The 5462-nt window shown below is 35.5% G+C and overlaps 2 long non-coding RNA genes across 2 annotated transcripts; one reads left to right on the forward strand and one right to left on the reverse strand.

Annotated features, from left to right (window-relative positions):
* The first annotated feature begins 3131 nt into the window (after positions 1-3131).
* On the forward strand, positions 3132-4083 carry LOC128231666 (uncharacterized). Its single transcript, XR_008260414.1, has 2 exons — positions 3132-3207; positions 3837-4083. It is a non-coding gene; the product is annotated as an uncharacterized LOC128231666 (long non-coding RNA).
* LOC128231665 (uncharacterized) lies at positions 3382-5226 on the reverse strand. The gene is made up of 3 exons (XR_008260413.1): positions 4931-5226; positions 4177-4588; positions 3382-3933 (listed from the first exon to the last, which is right to left on the reverse strand). It is a non-coding gene; the product is annotated as an uncharacterized LOC128231665 (long non-coding RNA).
* Positions 5227-5462: the final 236 nt, after the last annotated feature.

Consider the following 5462-nt stretch of genomic DNA (forward strand, 5'->3'; position numbering starts at 1 on the left):
ACCCTGGCGAGTGGGGGGGGGGGGCGGGTGTGCAGAATGCAGAATAGAGGGCGTATGTTTTGGTTCCCACGGAACCTACAAGGATGGTCACGGTTAAGGGAAATCAAGTGCAGGTTAAACAAACGATGGCATTGTCTAAAATTGAAGTCGTAGCATTTCATCTCTGCAACTTTGCCAAAATAATTGACAAGCAATTCAAACGTGTCACACTTAATTTTTAAATAGCATACAAGTTTGATCGCTATAAGGCATCGGATGTCCAAATGTACTTTGTGTTCTTCCTACTATACTTAGATATTTGCTTTCCATCATATGCGTTACATATTGATTATCTTTATTTGAAAGTCGTTTGATTTCGAATGATAAATAGTTTCTTAAAAATCAAAGAAAAGGAGCCCATCAAAATAGTATGTTCCCGCTGAGGATTGAACTCATCTATAAACTATTTCACAAATACAAAAAAGAAGTTATTTACTGCATTCGTGGACTTTACCAAGGCATTCGATTATGTTGTACGGGATATTATATGGTATAATCTTATTAAACTTGGGGAAAGAGGTAAAATGTTAGATATTATACGTTCAATGTACAGGAATGTTAAGTCTAGAGTAAAATGTGACAATGTTTTAAGTGATAGTTTTACATATTTGTTAGGTGTTCGTCAAGGAGAATCCGTATCTCCATTTTTATTTTCAATGTATTTAAATGATATAGAAGAGTATTTCATGACTAATAACCATCAGGGTATAGATTAAGATGTGTTTAAACTATTTATATTATTGTATGCCGATGATATTGTTTTGTTGTCAGAATCAGAGGCTGGTTTACAAGAAGGTCTTTTATTACTAGAGAGATATTGTAATAGATGGAAGTTAAGTGCTAACTCACAAAAGACAAAGGTCATGATATTTAGGAAAGGCGGTAGATTAAGGAGGAATTTAAATTAGAAAGTGTTTACATATCTTGGAATTGTGTTTACACCAGGGGGTTCCTTTACTAGTACTTTGAAACATTGTCAGGACAGGCTAGGAAGGGTATATATAAACTTAGACAGTGCTTATCCAAATTTCCGACGTTTTCTGTGAAGCATAGATTAGATATTTTTGATAAACTTATATATCCAGTTTTAAGTTACGGCTCTGAAGTGTGGGGTCTTTTTAATAGTCCGCAAATAGAAAGAGTACATTAATTTTTGGTAAAGAAATATTAGGAGTAAGAAAACAAACGCAAAATAATTTTGTTTATGGTGAACTAGGTAGGATTTTTTTTTTAGTAAACGTTCTGTAAATGTGATTAGATATTGGCTTAAAATAGTAAATATGCAAACCATAAAATATGTCAGAATTGTATATGATAAAATGTATTTAGAAGTAGCTCAAAATTAACAGAGTCTACCAGAGCTAGAACCTATGTTCTTTTTGCAGATTTTAACATACCAATAAATTTAAAGGATGTTAACATTGATAAGAATAGAATTGCATTGTCAAGATTAAGGATGTCTGCACACAGATTACAGGTAGATGCTGGTAGATGGCATAAACCAGCTTCTATACCTTATTCGGAAAGAAAATGTCATTTATGTGATTCACTGGAAGATGAATATCATTTTGTTCTTGAATGTAAATTGTATACTGATATAAGAAAAGCTTACACAGATAAATATTATTATGCAAGACCTAATATGCTTCTATTTATAGAATTATTCACCTCTAAAAATATTAATGTAAATAGAAAATTATCTATGTTTGTTTTCAAAGCTTTCGAGTTGAGAAATGCCTACTATAGTTATTACGGATAATATTTGGTTATTCCTCTCGCTGTGTTTATGTTGTTGAATGGAACTGTGATTGTTTAACCAATTTGTAACTGTATGATTGGAAGATTGAGTGACCATTGACTATGTTATAAACATTAACGTATTTTATTGATTGTGTACGCATTGTATTCTGAAATAAACTCTATAAACTCTATGATTGTAGACCATTCGTATATTTCTATGTTTTAAGTAGCTTACAATCGACTCTTTCTTGACCTTTTTTATTAAGATTGTTAGTATGTACTTACACAAAAAAATAATTCTTCGACTTTAACCATTACTAAATAAATATTTAACACTTTACAAACAGTCAGCACATGTTCATTGGATTTAATTCATGTTGATATTAAATGCCTAGTTAATGCCTTCTATAAGTCATATTGCAATTGGTACAACAGCTTAACAAACAAAAATAAAAGGATTGGCAAAATATGGCCGTGAAAACGAACGGACTCCATGATAGGTCATAGTGACACACGCCTGGAAGTCCGAATGGAAAAGAACCACGCAAGCCGAGAGAGGCTAGGCTGAGCCGTTGTATTAAATGTATATTCAAAGTGTAATCTATAAATACTATAGTGTCCTATGATATGCCCGTGCTGGAATAGACTGATTGGCAAAATGCGACAACCCAGCAACTACAGTCTACGTGCAAATGCTCCTTACCAAAAGCAACTGCAAAACCCGCAATATACCCGCAATCTCCTAGCAACGCAACGCAACAATGCAACCCACAATTGACCTTACGACAGGATTTGATTGACAGGTCCTATCAGCCAATCAGAATGCAGGGCTGATAAGCCGTGTTGCTATCCGCCATTTTGTCCGTCAAACTGACCAGAGTCCGTCATATACATGCGCTGGCAATTCCTCGCCTTTTTAAGTATTATGGTAAAAAGCTGTTGTCATGGTACTTGTAATTCCGATACAAGGTAGCCAGGCCGACTAAAGATGGCTTCCAATTCGTTCCGTATTCGAAACCAGCGAGTTATTTAGAAAAATACAAGTGCTGTATCAGACTCTGTGGAAGACCTCATCAACAGCTGAACTTGGAAATTTTGAAAGATCGTTCAAAGGCGAAACATCTATACGTCTGTACAAAAGTATTTTTTTGAACAAAACTACTTATTTCAATCCGCTCAAAATTTATTTAATACTGAAATTGTCCGTGCATGACCTAAATAAGTGTTACTATTTTTAAACTATAAACATCGTACATTTATGCTTTGGCTTGTGTTGTCAAATCGGCATTAATGGCCATTTAAAACCCTGACCCTCAAGCAGCTACTGTATTTGTCCAGCTCACACCAGCTAGGCCTCCTCCAAAACTCAGATAAATATTTGAGCCACCAAAAAAAAAAAACGAGAACAGATCGGTCTGAATCGTTAAGGTATTATTTTCTGTATAAAACAATTTATTTCACTGTACATTTAAATCAATTATTATGTTCATTAGAACTTGATTCGGCCAAACATGTGCTGTAAAGACTTAGACTTATTATGAATAAAGAACAAGTCAAACATGTACATATTTTCATTGTTATTCTTATATTTTGGGCCATTTACGTAAATCTACAATATTTATTGATAGTTCATCCAATGTTCAGAGTCCGGATCACATGCACACTCGATTAATAGTATTCTTAAAGTTGCACTCTCACAGAATTCTAGCTTGACACTTTTTGTCTCAGAATCGTCTTATTTTGGCATTCTTTAAATTAAGACCTAATATATAAATCACAAAGCAAACTTCTCCGAGCCAAAATATGATAAATGCAATCAAATCCTGTGTAAGTTGTCAAAGTGATCAATCTGTGAAAGTGCAGCTTTAACAGTGAAAAATAACTTCTGCTAATGCTATATATTTTAAAATATATTTGCCATTGCAATAAAGAGATATTCACCTACAATATCATACATAAACACCAAAGAAATATCAAAGTTTAAGTAATGTTTGCAAAACAACAATGTATTTAATAAATCTGATATTGAATATGCAACAACTGGTGTTATACTCCAGAACTGAAGCTAACATCATAGAGGTACATCCTTCCAAGAATCCATCAAAACAACATGCTGAACAACTTCAAGAACTCTCTTCAAAAGACCACACTTTCCTGAAATAAATAAAAGATGCCAATATTAAAATAAATCAGTTACATGTATTGTTAAATATTTTAATACTAGCTGTAAATGCTACTGCCTTTGATGTTTGCTTCCTACATGTATATCATAATGAAATATTGACAAGATAATAGCTAATGTTTTGTGGTTGTTGTTTTTCTCTGGACAAATAGTCCATTACTTTTGTACAGCAAAGTAAAACTAAATGTTATAAAAAGCTTTAAAATAGGTCCTACCGATTATTTGTAAAACTTGTCATCACTGGTTTTCTCTTGCGGTTGACATTCCCTGGACTGGCAAATATCATGTGTGTGTGTGTGTGGGGTGGGGGCGGTTTCCGGTCTTATGCTAGGTCCCCTGTTGCGGTAGGCTTGTTGAAGACAATAATAAGGGGACTTCCTTATCTCCATCAATCAGAATACTTTAATGGTGTCAACGGTAAATAGCAGGAGACCCTCCACCAGCCTTAACCGGTAAATGGGGGGAGGGTAGTGTGTGTGTGGGTTAGAACCAGCTGCCCGGTCAGCTTAGTTGGTTAGAGCGCCGGGCTAGTGTTCTGGTGGTTGTGAGTTCGAGCCCCACACCGGGGGCAATTTTCCTCCCAGGTCTACTTTTACAGCCAGAGTGTGTGAACATGTTCCACAATTTCTGTAAGAACAAAAATCAAAGCATGTGAATGTTTGAGCAATGCAAAAGTTACAGATTGGTATCACCCACGATTGTCACTTGTCAACTATTACATTATTATTCATAAGGGGGAGTGTTCAATCGCTTAGAACTGAAACTTTTTATGCATAACTCCAATAAACCATTTCTGCTCATACTATAGAATACAAGGTTATACTGTATAGCTGGCATGTAACTGTTATTTAATGTCACTTCCGGGTTCCCCATTCGGGCCATTTATGATTTACTCATATTGTGCGATGATTTAATCTTTAATTCAACAATACTGTAAGAAGGACCGGAGTTATTAAAAGTTAAACTTACCCTTGTTTGCATTTACAGTATGCGTCACACACACGCTTTTCCTTTGTATCGATGTCAATGTTGACAACATGGCGGCTATCCGATTTTCTCTTACTTGGATAGATTTCACCCCGTCAATGTTAGATATCGTCATTTTCTAAAGATATATCGAGCCTTCCGATGTAGCAGCCAGTTACAAATTCCTTTGACTTCTATTTTTTTCGCATTGTAATGTCACATTTATGATAATTTGTCAGGAATATCGGAAAGCGAAACGACGCGAGACGCCATTACTTCCTCGTTTGTTTGACGGACATAGACAGAGTTCGCTCCCTTGAAATCAGGGGGCGTGGCTTAGAAGCCGCTGTCGTAAGGTCAATTGCGAACAGCCAATGCAACATCCGCAATATATCTACGCAATCTCACGGCAACGCAATGCAATTCAACAACCGGGACGCCAAGTACTAGGACGTTCCCGGCCTTGAGCAACAGACATGCAACAGACTCCTGAAGAACTTGTTATTCCATCAACGGGATAATAAACGTTATTTAT

Source organism: Mya arenaria, chromosome 4 (genome assembly GCF_026914265.1).
Source record: "Mya arenaria isolate MELC-2E11 chromosome 4, ASM2691426v1".
In the NCBI taxonomy this organism is placed as follows: Eukaryota; Metazoa; Mollusca; class Bivalvia; order Myida; family Myidae; genus Mya; species Mya arenaria.